The sequence below is a fragment of the Ursus americanus genome, chromosome 4 (assembly GCF_024610735.1).
Source record: "Ursus americanus isolate L20-20 chromosome 4, mUrsAme1.1.p, whole genome shotgun sequence".
Taxonomy (NCBI): domain Eukaryota; kingdom Metazoa; phylum Chordata; class Mammalia; order Carnivora; family Ursidae; genus Ursus; species Ursus americanus.
This window is the reverse complement of record NC_142130.1, coordinates 69896171-69918250: the sequence shown is the minus strand read 5'-3', so window position 1 is coordinate 69918250 and position 22080 is coordinate 69896171. Positions and strand designations below refer to the sequence as shown.

The window sequence follows — 22080 nt, the reverse complement described above, 5'->3', positions numbered from 1 at the left end:
TTTTAGTGAGAAGAGAGGCACGTGCATATAGAAATGGGTTTGGGACAGCTGTCTTTGCAGATAATCCACCACTCATGCGGTACCTACTTCTGACGTGAAGTCCTCACTGGAGAAATAAAGGCTATACACCCGTCTGTACTGAAATCAGGGAGGCAAAAAATGAACTGGATGCTTAACAAAATTTTCTCCCTTGTAATCATGATATAAATTATCTCATAAGAGTTACTCCAAACTGTCTTCCCTTAAGTTTGAAGTAAATCTTCAAGTCACCAGGTTACTTTGGTATTTTTATACATTTTCCCAACTTCTCATTTCTTGAAAAATGTCTGCTCTGGGAAGATTTTTTTTCTAAGGTAAAACCAAGAAAATTCATAACCTTTCTCTATCTAGCAGAGATTTAACTAAGAAAAACAAGTGTAAATAATGTTTATCCAAACTTAGTAATTAGTTAAAATATCATTAAGTTCAGTCTATATTGATACATTTCTCCTCACAAAATTATATGTAGCAAATAACCATTAACTATCATATGATATCACTCCTGCCTTATACAAAATTCTAATCAAACAGGTCTTAGTTCTGAAGAGTTGCCAATGTAGGGGCGCCTGGGTAGCGCAGTCGTTAAGCGTCTGCCTTCGGCTCAGGGCGTGATCCTGGTGTACCGGGATCGAGTCCCACATCGGGCTCCTCGGCTGGGAGCCTGCTTCTTCCTCTCCCACTCCCCCTGCTTGTGTTCCCTCTCTCGCTGGCTGTCTCTCTGTCACATAAATAAATAAAATCTTTAAAAAAAAAAAAAAAGAGTTGCCAATGTAAATATTTAGTATCTGAAGCATATTCTACTTTTAAAAAATAAAATTCAGAAAATAAAACTCATGAAGAGGTTTCTTATTCTCCAGTATTATATTGTTTGAAAAGAATGTCTTCCTCTTTTTCTTCCTCCACAAAGTATAGCAATCCTAGAATCACTCAGCAACAAATTCTAAAGACAGACTATCTGAGAGGAGAAATGAAGAAACTCCTGTCTCCAAATGGCAAAGTCCACTCACACAAAGGGGTGGAATACATCGTCATCTACTGGAAAGTTCTGTTGGTCTGATCTGACCAGGCAGAGAAAATTCATGGTGTATGTTTTATTTGGCTCCAACCCTTCACAACACATCTATGTCTATTTACCTGGACAATTTTAGGTTTCCTATATGTAAGAGGTGGTTAGAAGACATAATACATAAATTTTTACAAATAAGGATCAACCTGATCTATGCCCTTAAATAATATTTATGTATATACATACACACAAACACGTGTATATATATATATATATATACACACACACACACACGTTTATATATATGTATATAGGTTTTTAAATACTATTACAGACATAGGGAAAAACTTTCAAAAGCTGTATGCATCCAAAAAGTTATTTGAAAATTAATCATGGAATATTTCAGATTCTAAAGGCAAAAATTAGGTATACTTTTAAAATGATTTTGTCAGAATGGAACAATGAATAAGTTTCATTAAAATTAGGAGGAAAAATAAGTTGGTCAGCTGTGGTAGGGAGAAAAGTGCCCTTCCACCCTAAGATATTCATGCCTTAATCCCTGGAAACTTTGGACATGTTCTCTCACACAGTAAGATAGACTTTGTAAAGGTGATTAACGTTAAGAAGCATGATAGGAAAAGATAGTCTTGGATTATCTGGGTGGGCCCAATTTTAATTACATGTGTCCTTAAAATTGGAGGACACTTCCAAGCTGTGGTCAGAGAAGAAGATATGACTATAAAAGAAGAGTCAGAAACATGCGATATGAAATGACTCAACCTGCCATTCCTGGCTTTGAAGCTGCAAGACAAGGGACACCAACCAAGGAACGTGGCTAGCCCCCAGAGGCTGAAATGGGCAGTTACATGGATTCTCCCTGTGACTCTCCAGAATGAAACAAAGCTTTGTCACCATATTGATTTTAGCCCATACTGGACTTCTAACCCACAAAACTGGAAGATAATAAATTTGTAATTCCTACACCATTAAATTTCAGGCATTTTTTATTTCAATTTTATTTCAATTATTTATTTATATATAATGTTACTACCATCCAAACCTAAAAACACATAAAATATTTAGGGCATACAAACTATTCTTATATATTCTAATCAGTTACCTAAGTTGAAAATTAACCTGCTGATAAATTAACATTGCTTAAATAAGTTCAATCTGTATTTAGACTGCATGTGCTCGTAGATATGTTAATACATTTAATTATAGCAAATATTCTTTGAAAGAATACAATAGCAAACTTTCGACTAGAAGTATTAGTTTTTCCTTCCAGTGATAATATGGAAGAAACTATCATTACTTAATACTTATATCTACCTCTATCTTTTCCACACAGACCCCAATTTTGAAGCAGGTAGAACCCTTATAATTTCAGACGACGATTCATAATAGGACTAAAACTACCATTACTATGGTCCTATCCACCCTGCCTGTGGCGGGGCCTAGGGTTGGCCATATGGCAAAGGAGAATAAACAAGAAATCTTTTAGGGGACTTCCACAGGAAGAGCTTTGCATCCTACCTTTGCCCTTAAATGAAATGCTGATGTCATGAGTCACAGCAGACACCTTGCAGCTAGAAGGAAATAGAAAAGCACAACTACAAAAAGCCTACATGACAATAGTAGATAGAAGAATAAAAGAACGTGCTTTGAACTGCCTTTCCTGGTCTTATTTTTGAATATTTAAAAGATTTTTTATTAAATAAGCTACTATTACCTGATTTGCTGCTACTTACAGCCAAACATATGTTAACATGTATAAGTGAGAAGACCTTTCTTTAGACACCAAAATATATACAAGTAGTCATAAACAAAGCTTTAAATTAAAAATTCTTATCTGTTATATCCGCTACGAAGTCTAAGCTGGCTCAGTTGGTTAAGCATCTGCCTTCAGCTCAGGTCATGATCTCAGGGTCCACATCAGGCTCCCTGCTCAGTGGGGAGTGTGCTTCTCCCTCTCCCTCTGCCCCTCCCCCTGCTCATTTTCTCTTTCTCTCTCTCTCAAATTAATAAATTAAAAAATCTAATTTTAAAAAATAAAAATAAAGATAAATAAATAAAGAGGCAGGTCAGGGCTTTGGTAAACATCTGGGATTCTCAAAAGTTGCCCTCTGTTACAGGAATGTTTGGGCCAAATCCACTTTATGGATTTGCTGTAACTTTTGTAGAGGATTCAGTATTACTTATTCACGGGCTACTGGTTACTATGAGTTGATAAACGCAGCCATGCAAAGAAAAATACTGTTCAAAAGTGCTCTGTTCAGTTTTTTGAATGAAAAGATTTGTGAGACAGACATCTGACAAAGGTCACGGAGCCTGATGCTGCGTATACAGAGTTGGCACTACTATTCTGTCACTGGCAGAGCCCCCCAACCCTGGCCATCATGACGCCCCCGTCTCCCTAACGCTTCCCGTATACACCGCCTCCAAATCCATTTCTAGAAGGGGAAAAAAGTCTGTTTGGGCAGTATTGCAGGGTCTCTTAAAACAAGCATAAGTTTAAGCAACTCTGCATATAAGAGGAGTTTCTATAAAAAAACAGGCTTGTAGGAGAGCTTTCAACAAAACAGCGAAATAGGTTGAATCTATGTTTGGTGCCTTTTCCTGCTCCTCCTTTATAGATCTATGCATTTCTTTTTTCTCTTTTCTTCCTTCTTCTTGTTCTTCTTCTTCTTCTTTTTTTTCCCTCTCCAATCTCTTTTCTCCATCCTCCAACTTTTGGCACTGTTTTCTCTGTCAAAGATGCCAATAACCCTCTTTCCCTTCCCCCAAATGCATATTAGTCCCCTCATTTCTGCAACTGATATCATTTAAGAAGAAAATAATTTAAATTCATTCACATTAAAGAATGACTGGCTGATAGGCTCAACTACCCCCATAATTATTTTTATTTTAAAACAAGGAGATTATTAACCTAAATTACACTCATTAAAGAAGCAGCTGGCACATAGGACTGTTTGCATCTACGCTCTGTCTGTGTGAAACTGACCATGTCACTCATTCACATCAGGATGCACTTTTATCTTCTAAAAGACAAGTTTAAATTAGAAAATTGTTACAGCTTCTAAAAAAAAAAAGTCAATATCCTATTTTTTTTTTTTTTTAACATATGGGAAGAAGAGGATTTCAAGTGAGGGGATCTGCATGGTACACCTTTTCTGGAGCATGCATGTGAATCATCTGACAGACTGATTCTATAAATTCTCTCAACTTTAACCACAGAGATGATAATATTAAAAAATAAAAAATAAAAATACATTTTTAAACAGGAAAGAATATTCTCATCCCCAACATTTTCTTCTTGGTAATTAATTGGCCCAAAGAGTTTTTCAGTTACTGCCACACTGAGAATGAAAAAAAAAAAAAAAGATTTATGTAGGGGATGATATGTGATCGTTGGATTCATTTATTCATTAAGGACAAACTCCAGCCCTGTCACGGGTGTGAAAGGCGACAGCTGTAGAAACACACTGCTACAGGAAGTCCCACACCTGCACATAGAAAACTTGGAACTTTCACCATAATCTATGGTGTTCCTTTGCAATTTGACTTGCTACTGTGTCCTAAGTAAACAATGACACTAATTAAGGCTAGCATGCCTCCTTCAAACAAACTCAACTCCAGTTATAAAAAGGCAATATATATACACATATTGTCTAGATTTTAATTGGCTAGATTTGCTATCCATCTCTGTTTGTGATGAAAGGTTACCAGATGGAGAAAAGCAGCAGTAAATTCTAGTTATTGCTCAGGAAATTGCTGTGGCACTTAGTTTTAAATGCAAGTCAAAGTGAAATGCTATTAATAAAAAGGCTCATGACATGAAAAGTTTTAGAGTGGTACAATGCAATTTCGAGTGCGGGAATTCCGGCGTGGGATGTTAGACTATTTACAGAGTACAAGACGACTTGCACTGGGGAAACCTTGACCATGATTGAGATCAGTGAGGATGTATGGAGTCTAATGCTTTTTATATGTACTATGTCTCTCTCAGGATGCTTACTACTAAACAGCTGAGGGAAAAGTTTTAAATAGGGAGCTTAGAGGCATAGGAGATTTAAATTTAATCAGAAACCAATGAATGGGGGCGCCTGGGTGGCTCAGTCAGTGAAATATCTGCCTTCAGCTCAGGTCATGATCCCAGGATGCTGGAATCCAGCCTCAAGTAGGGCTCTCTGCTCAGCAGGGAGCCTGCTTCTCCCTCTCCGTCTGCCTGCTGCTCCCCCTGCTTATGCTCGTACTCTTTGCCAAATAAATAAAATCTTAAAAAAAAAAAAAGAAAAGAAAAAGAAAAGGAAATCAATGAATGGCAAGAGTTGTACTGTGTTGATACATTTTTACAGCATGGGACAGTAGTTTGGAACTACATTAGTCTTGCTTAAAAAAGAACAATTGACCCTTAATTTTGCAAAGGTTTCCAGTATGGGTTCCAAATTCTTCAAACCTCCTTTGGACATATCCCATGGCATATCTTCATGCTATATATTCTAAGTCCAGGTTTTCAAGCATTTTCCTAAGATCTCATTTGCATGACATAAACTGAGACACACGCAAAATTTGAATCCAATTCTTATTGCACTCAAGGTCTTGTTCCAATTCTTTGTAGTGTAAAATTTAAGATCACCCACTCATTTCAAAAGAATTGGAAAAGATTTGTGTCAGATGATGAATACTTGATACCCACAGGGGGATTATAAATGGGGGAAAAAAGATAAAATACAAAAACAGGGCCATTCTATTTTTGTATACAAGATTAATTTCTTGGTTTGGCTCTTTGGCATCTATTTGTAAGACACAGCTTTGCAAAAGACAGCGCCATGTTACCAACCATGTTGAATGCTAAATACTGTGGGTAAAAATGGGGAGGTTTGTCTCTTACATGCACTCAACAGAACCCACAGTGGATATATTTCAAATTTCCAGTGAATTCATCAGTTCCTTTGGGCATGTTGGTAGGCACTGGCTTTTTTTGTTGCAGAGAAGATCTATTGCCATTTGCATGCCAGGAGACTCCTTTGCATGTCACCATGTCTCTCTCATCATGCTGTGATTTTTCTCCTGGGCTTCAGCCTGTTCTCCACTTTCTGCTTACTCACAGCACTGAACATTCCCAGGGTAGCTAGCCCAGAGGAAATTCAGTCTTCTCTTCTTTGCTCATCATGACTTGGTTGTGTTTCAGGAGTTTAATTCATTGTACTGGCAGCCAATCATGTAGCATTTGAAGGAAATGAGTAATGGACTTTATAAAATTGCAAGCAGCTAATATGATTGGTCTAAAATACAGGCATTGACACTGGCCATTGTTTTTGATCTTCAAAGCAGCACTGTTTCTATCCCCACTTCATGATGAGCAAAGGGAAATGCAGGAAAGAAACAAGACCCGTCTATGGTTACTAAATGTCAGTCAGGAAAGCACAGGTCTTTTCTATCTTGGTAAAATGCATGTGACTTTGCCCATCAGAGGTTGTCAATCCTTGATCTTTAAACTATGTTAAATTTATAGCATTTATCTGACCCTATGCATTAGTTCATAATTTCACGCACATCTTTCTCGGTACACTTCATGGGAGAAGTTACTTGCCAGCATGCAGTGGTTTCTGGCTTCTTTTCACACTGGCTTCTGAACACAATTACAGCCTAAAGACTGACAAGTTTTCCAGTACCAGTGTTCTATTCTAAAATGAGTTCTACAGATCCTTTTTATGCATGGCTGAATGAAAGGAAATGGAAATAGGAGATCACCATTCTTCATTCTCTTGTTCAATTTCAGGTCAGTATTTTCTGAGAGCCTACTATGTGTTACACTCTAGGCTTCCATAAAATTATAGATACAATTTAAAGCTATGACTACTGAAGAAGATACTTGATACCCACCAACTCTGGCTGGCCTCAAACACCCTTCTACCTAGCCTTGGGGTTTCGCTATCTTTTTCCAAAAGGGAAGCTTGCTTAACATGTGCTGGGGCTCAGGTTTACTGATGTTAAGTGCTTTGTAAAACCAATAAATATAGTTCAGAAGTTTTGGTGTTGATCTTTTTCTTCTTCTTTTTCTGGAAATCTGCAGAGATCATGAGCACAATGGCATGTGGCTCGCAAGCACATTGCCTATCAGTTCCTGCATGTTTGAAGATGCAGTCAGTGGCAAAAAAATAAAATAAAAAATTGTCTCAGGCGTTGCCAGTAAAATATAGACACAGGAGTCTTATGCCATGAAAATCAGCTTTTTGACCCATTTATCTTGATAGTCTTGATAAAATAGATGACAGATAGATAACATGCTTTTATGTTAAAGAAAAACGGTGCAATCCTTGAGTAATGCCTTTAAGGATAGTGCTGTATTGTTTTATATTTTAGGAAGATAACTAATAATAGTGTGGAGGATAAATTGGCTAAAATAGAAACAATGAGTTAAGTTAGAATACTGTTGTGATAATGCAAACAAAAGAAAAATAAGACCTGAAAGGCTACAGGGGCATTGAGACACTGAGTAGCTTTTAAAGAAGAAGAAGAAGAAGAAGAAGAAGAAGAAGAAGAAGAAGAAGAAGAAGAAGAAGAGGAGGAGGAGGAGGAGGAGGAGGAGGAGGAGGAGGAGGAGGAGGAGGAGGAGGAGGAGGAGGAGGAGGAGGAGGAGGAGGAGGAGGAGGAGGAGGAGGAGGAGGGGGAGGGGGGGAGGGGGGAGGGGGAGGAGGAGAAGGAGAAGGAGAAGAAGAAGAAGGAGAAGAAGAAGGAGAAGAAGAAGGAGAAGAAGAAGGAGAAGAAGAAGGAGAAGAAGAAGAGGAGGAGGAGGAGGAGGAAGGCGGCGACAGAAGAAGAAGAATTCGGTCGAATTTTTAGACACAGTAAAAGGTTAAAATTTGGGAAAATATTTCAAGACTTCTAATTGAGTCATAATGAAAAATGATGTTCTTAGCATAGATAACAGATACATGAAGATCAGTTCGGAAAGAAGATATGTTTAGCTTCCAGAGAGATTAGATTGGGGTCACCTTGAAATATCTATATGGAGGGAGTAGTGATCCAGAAGGAACAGGGATAATGATTTGGGCGCCAACAATGTTTAGACTAAATGAAAGTCATGGGGACACAGAGTGATAAAGGAAGATGATGGGCTGAGATTGGAAACCTGAAGAAATACAACACTTGCAGAGGCAAGGGAGAGCCACAGGATTTATGAAACACTCTGATCAGTTTGGAAAAGGAGAGTGAAAGAAAAAGAGCTGAAAAGATATTTTTCTTTTCTTTTCTTTTCTTTTAAATATCGAATGCTGTCAAATTCATTTAAGAATTTAAAAAGCAGGCTTTGAATCTTAAAACATTTTTTCAGGCAACTTAAAGACAGTTTAGAGTAATGGAAGCACAAGGCAGGGCACTGGGGAATGGAAGAAGGAAGTGGCGATCACTTGTAGGAAACCAATCTTTTAGGAAGCTAACCCCAAAGGCAACAAAGGAATGAATATTTATTGCTATAAAATAAAGATTATTTGAATTGAAGAGTAAAAGATAAAGTACAAAAATAAAAGCCATTGCAGTTATCAAATATTCTGATTCTTTTACTCTGAATTTTCTAAAAATTTTATAAAATCAGTAGAGGCTAGTTTTATAAAAGAAACTCCTACTTTGCAGAGGAAAATCTACATCTTACTAAGTGTGAGTATTTAGCTTGTCAGTTTTGAAGATTAAATTTGCAGAGTTATTCCGGACAAGGGGGCAAATATAAACCAAAATCACTCCAAATATTATTTCCATAGTTTTTAGAAAAGTAGCAAATACCAGAATACTGACACTACAAAGTGAAGGTAGGTAGATATAGCTATCAAAACAATAACAGTTCGAATTGTTGAAATAAAGTAAAATTTAAATAGACATTGCTATGGCAAGATCTCCAGGGTCTATGTGGTCAAGCTTAGGAGGTATTTCTAGTTCTCAGTTTAATTAGATCAATGTAAAATGTCATGGTCAGTACATCAAATATTACTTGGGATAAAATGAATTTCTACGGGTCTCTAAGAACAACTTGAACTTATGGTTTTAACATTCACTATTATTTTAACAAGCAAAATAATATTTGTAGAGTATTTTATATACCTATACATATAGCTATAAATTTTATAGTTGTCTGACTACCCTTTACTTTGCTCCTTTCCAAGGTAATAAATTTCACTCCGGACATATGGTCTCCAGCTAGAGAAAACTCTCCACACTTCTTTGTGGCCAGGTGGGGCCACTTGACTCCATTTTCCCAATTAAAGTGAAAATTTTAAAAATTGCTTTCTCTTCCTTTGCATTCTTTTCCATTGCCACAAGATAGAATAGTGATGGGCTTGGGACACATTTTTCATTGTGTTTTGGTTCTGAGGCATATTTTCCATAGTATAAAATGCATATTTTCAGGGGATAATTTTGACAAATGTGTGTGTGTGTGTGTGTATACATATACATATATATACATATATACATATATATATATATATATAATTTAAATTAACATATAGAATATTATTCCTAGTTTCCACATGTCACTTCTCCATTCATGTTGTTGCATGTACTGATACTTCATCTATTGTCATGGCTGAGTAGTAATCTTTTGTGTGACTATCCTATAATATATTTATCCATAATATTTTCATCCATTCTCCTATTCATGGCAATGTGGGTTGTTTTCAGTTTGGAGCTACTATGAAAAGAACTGTTATGGAAACTCTTTTTAAAATTTTTGTGTGAACATATGTTTTCGCTTTCTTCAAGTAAAACCTAGAATGGAATTACTACTGGGCTCTAGAGAAAGTGGATGTTTAACTTATACTATAGAAACCTCCAGAACAATTTCCAAAGTGGCTGTACTATTTTATATTCCCACTAGTAATATAATTGGACCAGATTTTCACCATGCAGATGAAGATTATGCCCTAAGGGACGGGGAAGCAACTGGATGGGAGAAAACTTGGTCCCTGAACACAGCAATGACTGCTACTATCTTTGGTCACTTACCTCCTTTCTATTCCATTAGAGTGAGATAAACAGTGACCTCCCAAGGAGAAGGACAATGGGTTCAGTCTCTCCTGCGCAGGCACCAAGGGGGGTACACTTTTTGCAGAGAACTAATAAAAACATTTTGATTAAAATCCAGTCTGGTTTTTTGGTCATCCTATGTTTAATTTCTAAAAAAATATCAGTGATAACCTTTTCCTCCAGACCAGGCAGACCACTCATATGCCCTGCCCTTGGTGTGCCACTAAAATAAATGACTATCATGACCAAGCCAGTCTGCATTTATAAAAATACTTATCTATTCTCGGTCTTTTTCTTGAAAATACCTAGATTTAAGATGTACCTCCTTAGATTATTACTTTCTTAAAACCATACAAATATTATACAAACATTTAATGTTAACAATTAAAAAAAAATCAAAGTTTAGAGTATATTCTTAAACATTTAATTATGAACTGCAATTTAAATAGTCTATCACCTACTTTTTATAGTATAGATCCAGAATAGGTTTTATAGAATGAACACCTTTATAGGAATTTAGAGATACTTTATCATTAGAAATAACAAGACCTGTATTGCATAGAAGTATTTCAGGCCACTGCCCCGTCTGAGATCCTTAAGCAGTGAGCCCACCCCAGCAAGCCTTGCAGAGTGTCATTTCAAGGCTCGTACAGTATGTAACCTCTCTGTAAGTCATTTCTCAACCTGACTGAAGAAAGTGACGTCAACACCCAAACCAAACATCATCCACACCACTTTACTTTCTTGGACAAGGACTTGGATGCTTGGCCTCCTTTAACACCTTTACTTCAACTTTACAAATGAACAGGTCTTCACTTTTCTGGCTTCCTCTAAATGTAGTTCTTCATGACAGAGTCACATTCACAGACTAGATTAGTGCACTCACCAGGCATGACACAAATGATATGAATGGAAAAAGGTAGGTACAAGAAAGTTCTCACAATTCCTTCTAGATTTGGGTTATCAGACTTGGTTATTTGGGATACCTCTAATTATAAAGTAAAAATAAATTGCACAAAATACCTAACTGCCTCAAGAAATGTATTTGGATATACTTCCTGGCCATGTTATGCAAAGACTTCCAGGACCACACCTGTGGTTGGAAGTTTCATTTGTAAGTCATTGTAGAAATGGAGAACAAACATCATGGGGCACTATGGGACATCTCAGCAAGAGGACTTACAAGATTGGAGCTTGTTTTAGGGGATTCGGGGGAACTTCAAAGGATGGGGGGCTTTATCCTAGATTGGATGTGGTCATGAAGCAAGTATTTGGATTTTTTTTTTTTTAATTTTATTTATTTGCCAGAGAGAGTGAGTGAGCTCACGTGCGTGAGCACTCAAGCAGGAAGAGCAGCAGGCAGAGGGAGAGGCAGACTCCCTGCTGAGCTGGGAGCCTGACGTGGGACTTGATCCCAGGACCCTGGGATCATGACCTGAGCCAAAGGCAGATGCTTAACCAACTGAGCCACCCAGGCATCCCAAATATCTGGATATCTTAATAGATCTTACCTAGGAGCAAAGACTCAGCAAAGCTAAAGCAGTAATTTGTAAAGCAGAAGTAGTTCACTCATATCCCAAGATGGGGGGATGGTGGGTCATTTTTATGGTTAAAAGGTCATGCTTTTGCTGGCGTTCAGACATGATTACAGAACTTTTTTTTTTTTTTTTATCAAGCCATCATAGTCACAGTGTGGCCTTGTTAGATACTGATGTTCTGAAAAACCTATGTTCAACAGGGCATCAAGGCCTACCTATGACTGCCTTCTGTCTTGTCCTTCTGTTTTGGTTTCTTATATCTGCAATGACTTCTGTCCTTCTATTTTGGTTTCCTATTGCTGCCATAACTCGTTATCATAAGCCTACAGGCATAATAAATATTGTCTTACATTCCTATAGATCAGAAGTGCAACAGGAGTTAAAATTGGCTTTGTTTTAGGCATATTAGTTGGGGTGGAATGGAATTGTCCACCTCACTACATAGAACAAGCACTTCTCAGCCTCTGCTCCACTGAGTTAAAAAATTAAAGTTCTAAACATAATAGGGTACATTGAGTTAGGTGTGGTCAACAACCAGATGATTGTTGGTCAAAATATACCCTTGTGAACTGTCAAAATGTCAGAATCTAGGCAGGTTTAAAAAATTAAAGACAATTATAGATACCCATGTTTGTACAAGCAATAAGTCAGTAAGTAATAGAATATATAAAAACTAGAGGACATAGATTTTAAAGAGCAGGACAAATAGTTAAAGCCAACAGACTCGATGATCAATAAGGAGAGACATGGCATTGATGAGCCTAGAGGAAAGTATCAGGAAGGTCTTTATAATAGAGATTAAGCTCTCTCCTGGTCCAGTGCCTGGCACATACAAACTACTTAAATATTCTAGAATGTAACATAATATATACTGTAAAGGAAAAACTTATTCTGAAGTGCTGCTAACCTGAGATATGAGGGTGAAATTAGATAAGTGAGATCATCTGTGACCTGTAAATCATGGCTTATCATGCCAGGAAGAATAGCTAGAGATGAATGCAGACAACACAAATAATATAAAATAACATCAATTTCTCTCAAGCTCAGTAGGAAATAGAATTTTGTCCCAAAAGATTGCTTTAATTGGGCTATTATTTTCTAGTTTAGTTTGCATTTTTTGCTAAAAGAAAATGAAAAAAAGAAAAAACAAAACAAAACATTAAAGTGACTTCCAGTTTCTGGTCTGGCATGTAAAGGGATTAGAAGTTGCCAGTCCATCTTAACAAGCAAAAAGCTGAACAATTTCTTTTTTTTTTAATCAACAACTCTTTTAAATCCATTAATGAAGCGAGGTCACAGGGCAAACCGTTGCCCACAAAATTGGAGACAGGAGGATACAGAGAATCACAACTCCCCTGAGCATATGAAACCCACAAGCAGAAGCTTTCATGGGAACCAGCGCTGAATGGTCGTTGTTCCATTGCTGGAGGCTCAGTGTAGACAAGTCTGAGAGCTAAAGACTCCAGGGGATCTAGTCATTGGAGGACCCCCACATTGTTGTTGAGTTTTACTCCTGGACTCCCACCAGGTTTTTATTTTTTGTTTGAAACAGTGAACATAGGTGAAAAATCCTCTCATGTTTCTGGCAGGGGCAGGAAACAAGGAACCATTCTGAAATATGCCAGAGCACTTTGTTCTTCTTAACAAGGTCTGCACTCAGGAGAAACACGTTTACCAGAAATTAATTTGCTGGGGTTTATATGAACCTCACTGATCTGGAAGAAGTAAAATACCCTACTCCAGGACACAGGTTCACCAACCACTAATCATTGGATTACAGATGCTTTTCCTCCCCCACACATTACCACCACATTACTAAAGACTTATTTACTGTAGCTCCTTTTACACAGCATACCATGTCTACCTTTTAACAAAAAGTATAAGACATACTAAAAGACAAAAAAACAAACCAACCAAAAAACAACCCAAAAATGCAATTTGAAAAGACAGAACAAGCATCAAAAGCAGATCCAGATATCACGGAGATGCTGGAATTATCAGACCAGGACTATATGGTTCATACATTAAGGTCTCTGATGGGAATGTAGAGATGGAAATTCTAAGAAAGAATTAAAAAGAAATGCTACAAAACAAAAGCACGAACAGAAGTGACGAATGCCTTTGATTACCTCATTACTAGACTGAGTATGGCCAAGGAAATAATCTCTGAGCTTAAGGATATGCCAATAAAAACTTCCAACGCCGAAAAGCAAAGCAAAGCAGACTGCAAGGCAAACCTAACAAGAAAAACGGAACAGTATATCCAAGGACTACGAGACAACTACAGAAGGTGTTACATGACATAAGAAGGAGAAAAAAGACAGGAACAGAAGCAATATTTAAAGAAACAAAATAAAGGCTGATAATTTCCACAAAATTAATGTCCAACACCAAAGCACGAATGCAGGATGCTCAGAGAACACCCACCCAGCAAAACAAATGTCAACCCACCCACACCCAGGTGCATCATACTCAAACTGCAGAAAACCAAAGATAAAGCAAAATACCTTAAAGAGATAGTTAACCGACACCAAACATTCTTCCCTCGGTTTTAGGAGAGTCCCCCACCTACTTGAATCTTCATCTATCATTCTCTTCCTCAAAAGAAGTAGAAGAGATTTTTACATGAGCCAACTCAACACTTCGTGTTTACCATTAGGCATCAGAGAACCTATTTCACGGGAGAGTTCAACAGTGAATTTTATTGAAATGAAACCGGCTTCAGATTCAAACACCTGAATTTAATTTCTTGCTCAGCCTTTAACTACATTTAACATTAAAAAATACCTAATTTTACTAAGGCTTTGTTTTGACCTCATAAAAATGATAGTAGTATTTTGCAGGGTTATTATGAATATTAGAGATTACATGTATAAAACTAGTATAACTTCTACTTAACAAAATTAGCTGTTCAGTAAATGATAGGTGCTATAATCATGAGTAGTGGAAGGTTATAGTCATATTGAAATAAAAAGAAACAGAATAAAAAATGTTTTCCTGATGTGTGTGTGTGTGTGTGTGTGTGTGTGTGTGTTTTCTAGCCATCTAATCCTACCTTAGCTCCATGAAACGCTGGAATAAAATCCTGTCATTCCAGACAATCTCAAAACAGGACAGAGACTAACGTCACGAACCCACTCCAGTTGGGGCTCTTTCCTGTCCTTCATTTCTGTTAGACCTACTTTCTCACTAGGTTATAAAAACAACAGAATACTTTAGCCTTTAAAAAAAATTATTTGCTAATCCAGTAAGCCAAGGAATAAACATTAAGAGAACGAGAGTGAAAAATCACAGAATTAAGAACAGTCCTATCTCTGGTCAAAACTTGATTGCAAAACCTTCTTGGCCCCCGAGATGAAAAATTCCTCCTACCGTTGGAAGCAGTGGTCTCTCTCCTTGGCCTTTCTGGAAGTTTTCAAGGTCGGTAGCTTCAAGGCAATATGTCTCAATCCCGGATGCACTTTAGAACCAACTGGGGAGTTTTAAATAGACTTCTGTCTGGGCCCTGCCCTAAGTAATTTGGGGTTTAATTGGTCCCTAGTGGGGCCTTGGAAGCAATGTTGTTTTTTAAAGCTCTCCAGGTAATATTAATGAAACTTCAGCGCTGAAAGCCACTGTGTTAAGGCAAACTTTCACATGGTTTTCAGGCCAATCCCCCTGTTTATCCCAAGGCTCATCTTCTGTGCTTGGGGTCAGGATTCACTTCCCCTATAGCTGCCACACTTCCCTCTTGGGATTTAGTCTGGTTTCCTGATGCTAATTTCTTTACTAAATTGCTTCCGAATTAGTTCTCCCTTTGGTTGTGAGTCAAGCAAATCAATGTATCAGTGTGTTCCTCAATTATCCACCGATTCTTGGCATCTGGAAATGGCTTCTGGGGTGTGGGGGGGGGTGCGCTTCTCTGCACAGGTGCAAACTATGCATTTTTAAATGTTGACTGTTTCTTAAAGAAAGATCAGGTAGCTTTGAAATACGGGATAAAGTGTGCACCTTTCTTAAAGGAGAGACAGATTTCAAGCACCGTGCATACACAGGCACTCTGGAAAGGCCTGGTAAACCACATTGGCTTCTTTGCCTCGTTTTTCCTACTGTGCTGAATTTTTGTGGCTGTGGAGTCCAGCGCACCAGTGCCCAAACAAATTACCTCTCCTCATCATTCTTCATATGACCTGTCCATACTTTAGCATGAAAATGTCATATTGCATTTTCTTATTCTTTAGTTACAGATTAGATCTTTTAAAAATTAAGATGCAGAAGTTCACTTATTCATTTACCAAATTCCTTTGTTCCTAAGAGCTGATCCTTTTTGGGTCTCACAGAGGCCCAATATTATGGCCACCACTTTCCTTGCATAGAAATAGCTACGGGACTTTTACCCAGAATGAAAGCTAAGGTTGCCTATGAAATAAAAAGGGTAGCCTTTATTCAAAAACAATTTGTCATATTTAATTGTAAACCGATCATCTTAAGATCACTTTTGGATCAAGTCCTTATTTAGCAGTTCATAAAAATACTATTCACATGTGCCTGAGCTTGTTCGGCCCCAACGCTTGCACTCTCTCCCCTTGTTCTGTTTGCAAGCTCACTGTAGCATAAGCACAAAATTCACATTTAAGAAACACTGTGAGAAAAGTTCTAAGAGTCGCTACAGATAAAAATTTAGCTCTCTGGTGTGTACTTATTTTGTGATCTGCCTGTGGATAACATCCCCAGCCATTTTTCACAAGGTGGTCTATGGTTTCCCCTATGCACAATCTATTATTTTAGGAAACAGTATTGTCAGTACAGAAATATGATTACTGCAAGACCAGGCTGTGAAAACCAGAACTGAGTGCCATAATAGAAATTTCAATAGCATCATCCTCAATTTGTTTCTTCTTTATATATATGAAAATCTTAATAATTAGCTTTTTTCGGTCATATATTCTACCTTTTTTCTAATCTACTCTAACCCTTGATTTCTGTGATATTTAAGTTATATTAGCTGATAAACGTCACAATTTGAGGCTCCCCTTGTTTCACAGGAGACTCTAGGGACAGTCATCCTGAACTTCAGTAAATTATTGGTTACTATCATTCAAAAAGATTTGGAGATGGAAGTCCTTCCAAATCTTTGCATGTTAAGAAGCATCTTTGACTATCTATGTGTATATTCATGCATATGGAATTATTGTGGTGTATAGTGAAAAGGTGACTTTTTTTGCTTATTAAATTTCTTTCAGCAAATGACAACACTCTAGGTGTAGGTGTCTTTTAATTCTGCTCCCTGCGAATAGAAAATGCTTTTTCTTTTCTCTGAATGACAAATGTGGCATAACTGGTAGCTGGTGTCTGTGCAATTCCAATGATGCTCCCTTAGCTCCTACTCCCTCAGCGCCACCACCCCCCCACCCCCACCAAACACATACACGCACAATACAGAAGACGGTAATATATAGGCGTCTCTGTTGACATAAATTAACCACCTGGGAAGAGCTATCACAGCTGCGTGGCCCAATGGACACAGGGATTTCCTTCTCTCCACCACCCTTGTAGATTTTCCCTCCGTTTCCCCTACCTTTGTTATGGCCTATTCCTGTGCCTAGGTTTTCTCGCAACTCTTAGCTTCGTGCAATCTCCCAAACCTTGGCTCTGTCCCAAACCCACTTGCAATCAGGCTCCTACCCCAGAGTGGCCATAGGCGATTCTTTCAAGAGCCTGGTCTAGCTTCCCGACACAAACCTAGACAAACCGGTTTCTGCCCTTTTTATATCCACCTCTTGGCTGACACGTGGTGCCCACGAGTTGGGTCTGGATAATTATTAGATCCCAGAGGAGGGGGGATCAGTGGCAGGAAAGAAAGGCAAAAAGATAGAGGGCAATAAAAGTAACTTGTATGAAACGATTTCCTTTTTCATTATTGTTTATAGTCCAAACCTCCAAAAATCTTAAAAAAGATTTTTATGCTACATTCGAAGATGAACAAGTGCTGGAAAAAATTATATTTATAGTCCATAGATGAGGCGGAGTTGGTGGGGGGAGAAAGCCCGGATACAAGCTAAGCGACATCAAAACAGAGAAACCAACTCTTGAATTCAGTTGAAGAGGGAAGGTCACCAGGAGCGAGTCGTAGGCTGAGAAGCACTTAAAAGACAGCGCTGCTCCCCAGACCTCTTGCCCTCCCGTCTCAAGTCTGCAGTGCCTCTGATACCAGTCTTTAGCATCTAGCATTAGTCTTAGTTCTGCCAGAAACCCATCTTGGGAGCCTGGAGCCGGAACTCTAGATTATTAGAAGATGTGATAACACAGATCCAACACATTACAGTAAAATGTGTTGCTAGACAACTAAATTAGAAGTTGATTTTTGTCCCTCTTATGATGATTATCTTTTATGGGAATTATGCTTCAAGAACATTGTGACTTAAATTAGCTTCTGCAAACCTGCATTTTTTTTTTTCATATAGCTGATTCTTAAGCCCCGGGTTTGAAGATCTCTGGAAAACAGAGAATTCCCTTTTATTTTCCATAGAAAGGAGAATTTAACAATTTCCCCACAGTATTTTAATAAATGCTTAAAGAATAGGGAGGTTTCTTTCTGTGTGAGTGAAACATGAGTCGTTGAGTACATTTCTTCACTTGGCTGGTGACGAAGGCTTTATTGCATTCTGCGGTATCAGACTGCTCGGGGGGTGTTAGGACAGAAGGGGTGATAAAGAAACTGTGAAAGACGACAATGCCCAAGATTGAAAATAGAGACTTTGATGGCGTCTCTACAACACTTTGATGAGACATGCAAGACGTCTTCATGGACTTTTCTAAGTGCTGAGTTGATAGAATTGAAATTAGTTGTATTAGCAACAACAAGGGAAGCAGCCACCACCACCCATTATAAATGCTGCCGTAATCGCACCTGTCACAGGCTAGGCGCGGGGTAGGCGTCTTACATACACTGTCCTATTTCATCCTTACTAGAGTCCCACGACGTGAGTTTTCTCATCCCTGTTTCATTCAACAATATGGAGACAAAGAGGTATTCATTAATTTACCCCGGGTCTCATCACTTACAAATGGCAGAGGTGGAATTTGGACCTATTTCCAAAGGCCATCTTGTTTTAAGCAAGCACTGGGGCCTTTCAGAGCCCAGAAAGGTAAATGAAATACATACTTTTCGGAAACTTATTTATTCCTATTTTTGAGTATTTATTGTTGGGTTTTGTTTTGTTTTTTTCTCTGCTCTTGTTTTCAAAGTTCCTTTTGGAAAGCTATAACCTTGCTTCAGCTAAATGAAGGGCTAAACAGGTTTCTTTCTCATTAAAGACAGTGGAGTGGTACAGTCCTATAGTGGTTTCTGCGGCTAACGTGCTGTGCAACTTTCGCAAAATGTGTCCTCGGGCCGGGGGGTTGGCGGGGGGGCAGATTCCTTACACGTACTGATGAGGTTGGCCTGGAGACTTGGAAGTCTGCGATGTTCCATGAGGAGAGTCCTCTGTTTCAGAACCCTGAGATGTCAGGAAAACTGAAGGTGAAAACTCAGTGGGGAGAGATGGTGGGAAACCATAAACGTGATCCCTCCCTGACTTCCATTTTCCCTCACAGTTGGTATTCATTTGATTCAAGCCCTTAGATCCCCAAGGACAGAGTGTTACACAAACAGCGTCAGTGACCACTGGCCTACACGTCAGGAAGAGGAGTGGGGGAACTACATAAATAAATAATGGAACAGTGGAATTGGCAATTTTCTGGCCTTCGAAGGTCCCTAGAGATCGCCAGTTTGGACCACACAGGGCTCCAGGGGTTGTAGAACAGCAAACCACAACATGCTGTCCACTTGAAGCCTTTCACCGCGGTGTGGTTGGCCAGAAGCTGACTAGCCAAAACTCCGCCATAGAACAGCACAGCCAGGACTGGCTCTGGAAATGCCAACCGCATTCTTCACTGCAGGGTGGGCTCACGAATCCTCTGGGTCTCCCGTTTCCAAAGGCCAGTCTGAGGATTTGTGTCCATCAATGTCAAGTTTTTCATAAGCCTGCTGCAAGATGCAAAAAAAGGTACAAAAAAGAAAGCAGAGTGTGTTTTCCTTAAAGTTGAATGTATTCATCTAAATGTTTTTTTTTTCTTTTTAAAATGAAAATGTCCCTTCTCTTGTTAAATTATAGTGATACTAAATGGGAGATTGTATAGTGTTTATGTTCTTTGCTTGGCAAGCCTGTATCAGGTTTCAAATTTACGTCGGAAATTTCACTGACTGTGAAATGGAATACGGTGGGAACTGTTGTGTTTCAGGCATGCAGGAGGGATGAGACCTCTGGGATCCCCTGCTACACGAATGAGGCTGCAGCGCTTAAACCTGAATGAGGGAGCCCCCTGAATGATCTGTATGGTTTGGAGATTTGAGCCATTTGCCCCAGGTTTGTTGCCTTTGATCCCACATTATTTCTACTGTTTCTGTGTGATTCCATAGCCTTAGGGCAAAGCTCAATTTGTCAAGGACTAAAAAAAAAAAAATTAAGTAAAAATAAAAAATAGCAAAGACTTATTTACAGATACTCAGATTTAAATTTTTTTTTAAGATTTTATTTATTTATTTGACAGAGATAGAGACAGCCAGCGTGACAGGGAACACAAGCAGGGGGAGTGGGAGAAGAAGTAGGCTCCCAGCAGAGGAGCCTGATGTGGGGCTCGATCCCAGAACGCCGGGATCACGCCCTGAGCCGAAGGCAGATGCTTAACGACTGTGCCAACCAGGCGCCCCTCAACTTTGTTTTCTGATTGACTGAAACTAAAGAGTTCTGCCCGTTCTACCCGTTGCTGAACACATACTACGTGCAAAACAGTTTCTCGTGTATTTTCTGCTACCCTCACAACTGCTGCAAGGGCAGAAAAATGCAGCTCAAAGTGATGTGTAAAATGGTAGAAAAAAACAAGGATTTGGGTATCCCATAAATCTGACTATGAATCCAAGCTTGAGGATGGCCTTGGACAACTAAGTTGTTTTTTTTTTCCTCACATATAAAATGAGGCCAACAGTGATCATCCGTGGAGCTGTTATGAGAAATGCATAGTATAACAGGTGTGAAGTAGTCCATTTAATGCCTCCTGTGTAGGAGGAACTCAGTATTTCACTAGATAACTTTATCAAGTGTATGATTTTTGCAGGTAGCGGAGCCGGGAGCTCCAGTCTCTGGATCACAGTCTATGATCCTTGCAATAGAGCAAGAATAACTGGTTCATTGAGCAGGCTGAGCTCAGTGGGGCATAAACCTGACATTGTTGTGGTTTCCTCCCTTCACTACCTTTAAATATTCTGTCAAAGCTCCCTCTCTCCTCCCTTAATGGTCTCTCGGGGAGGTGCCACAGCATCAGACTCACAGATATAAAAATGTCCAGTGAATTTAGTCCGGCCAGTTAAAAGTCCCCATATATCCCTCTCAGGCTGTGACCTTGTAGGCCCTCAACGGCCATGTCAATATTTGTAAGACTCACGTTTACAGCCCAATTGGGAAATGCCCTCCTGCTCTGGCCAGCCTGCCGTGCGAGTGTGGAGACGTGCGGACAATGCTCTGAAGACGAAGAGGAACGAGAAGATGAGTTTGGACTCTGGCTGTGCTGTATTCCTGCCGATCCGGCACAGTTCCTGTGTGAATCCATGCACTTTTCTTCTCATACTGAAGAAGAGGACTGCACTACAAACATGGAGCTTAAAACAAAACGCACTTGTTATTTCACAATTTCTGTGGGTCAGGAAGCTTGGTGTGACTTAGCTGGATTCTCTGACAGGGTTTGTCAAGGTTGCGTTCAGCGTGTCAGCTGGGTCTGCAATCTCATCTGCAGTTCCACTGGGAGAGGATATGCTTTCGTTAGCTTGAAGTCTGAGGCCTTCAATTTCTTGCTGCCCATCAGCCAGAAGTCCCCTCATCTCCTAGAGGCTACCCTAGGAGGTTCCCGGCCACATGGGCCTCCGAACACAGGCGGCCTACAACAAGGCAGCTTGCTTCTTGAAAGCCAGCAAGGGAGTAAGAGAACGCAGCAACATGGATGCTAGAATCTTACATAACATAGCATGTAATTACACACATGTAATCACATGCATCCTATCAACGTTGCCACATCCTATTGTTTATAAGCAAGTCACAAGATAGACGTAAGTCACACAGGAGGGGAGAGAACCATAAAAGGAAATGAATTTCCCAAGCCATGGGAGCGTCCCCTAGAATTTGTAGGTCACCTGAGCATATTAGTTGAAATACAAGGATCCATTAATCCCTAGTGAAAATTTAGAGCTGAAAAGAAGCCCAGAGCTCCACAATGACCCCACCAAACTACACAGAACATTTTGGGGGGGATTGGAAATCACAGAACACTACAAACTAGTGACTTTCAATGAGTATAGTCTACATTCATATTAAACCTTGCCTCTGAGCCCATTGGATTGTATTTCTCCTTACAGGAAAGGACTATCTATCTCAAGGACATTTTGAATTTTCTAAGTCCCTC

At 39.1% G+C, this 22080-nt stretch overlaps 1 long non-coding RNA gene across 1 annotated transcript in view; it reads right to left on the bottom strand.

The window, feature by feature from the left end:
• The window catches only part of LOC123784343 (uncharacterized), a 309802-nt gene extending 294394 nt beyond the window's left edge, over positions 1–15408 (bottom strand). Inside the window, exon 1 of the long non-coding RNA XR_006777431.2 lies at positions 14980–15408. This is a non-coding gene — a long non-coding RNA (uncharacterized LOC123784343). The remainder of the gene's footprint in view (positions 1–14979) is intronic.
• Between the last annotated feature and the right edge of the window lie 6672 nt (positions 15409–22080).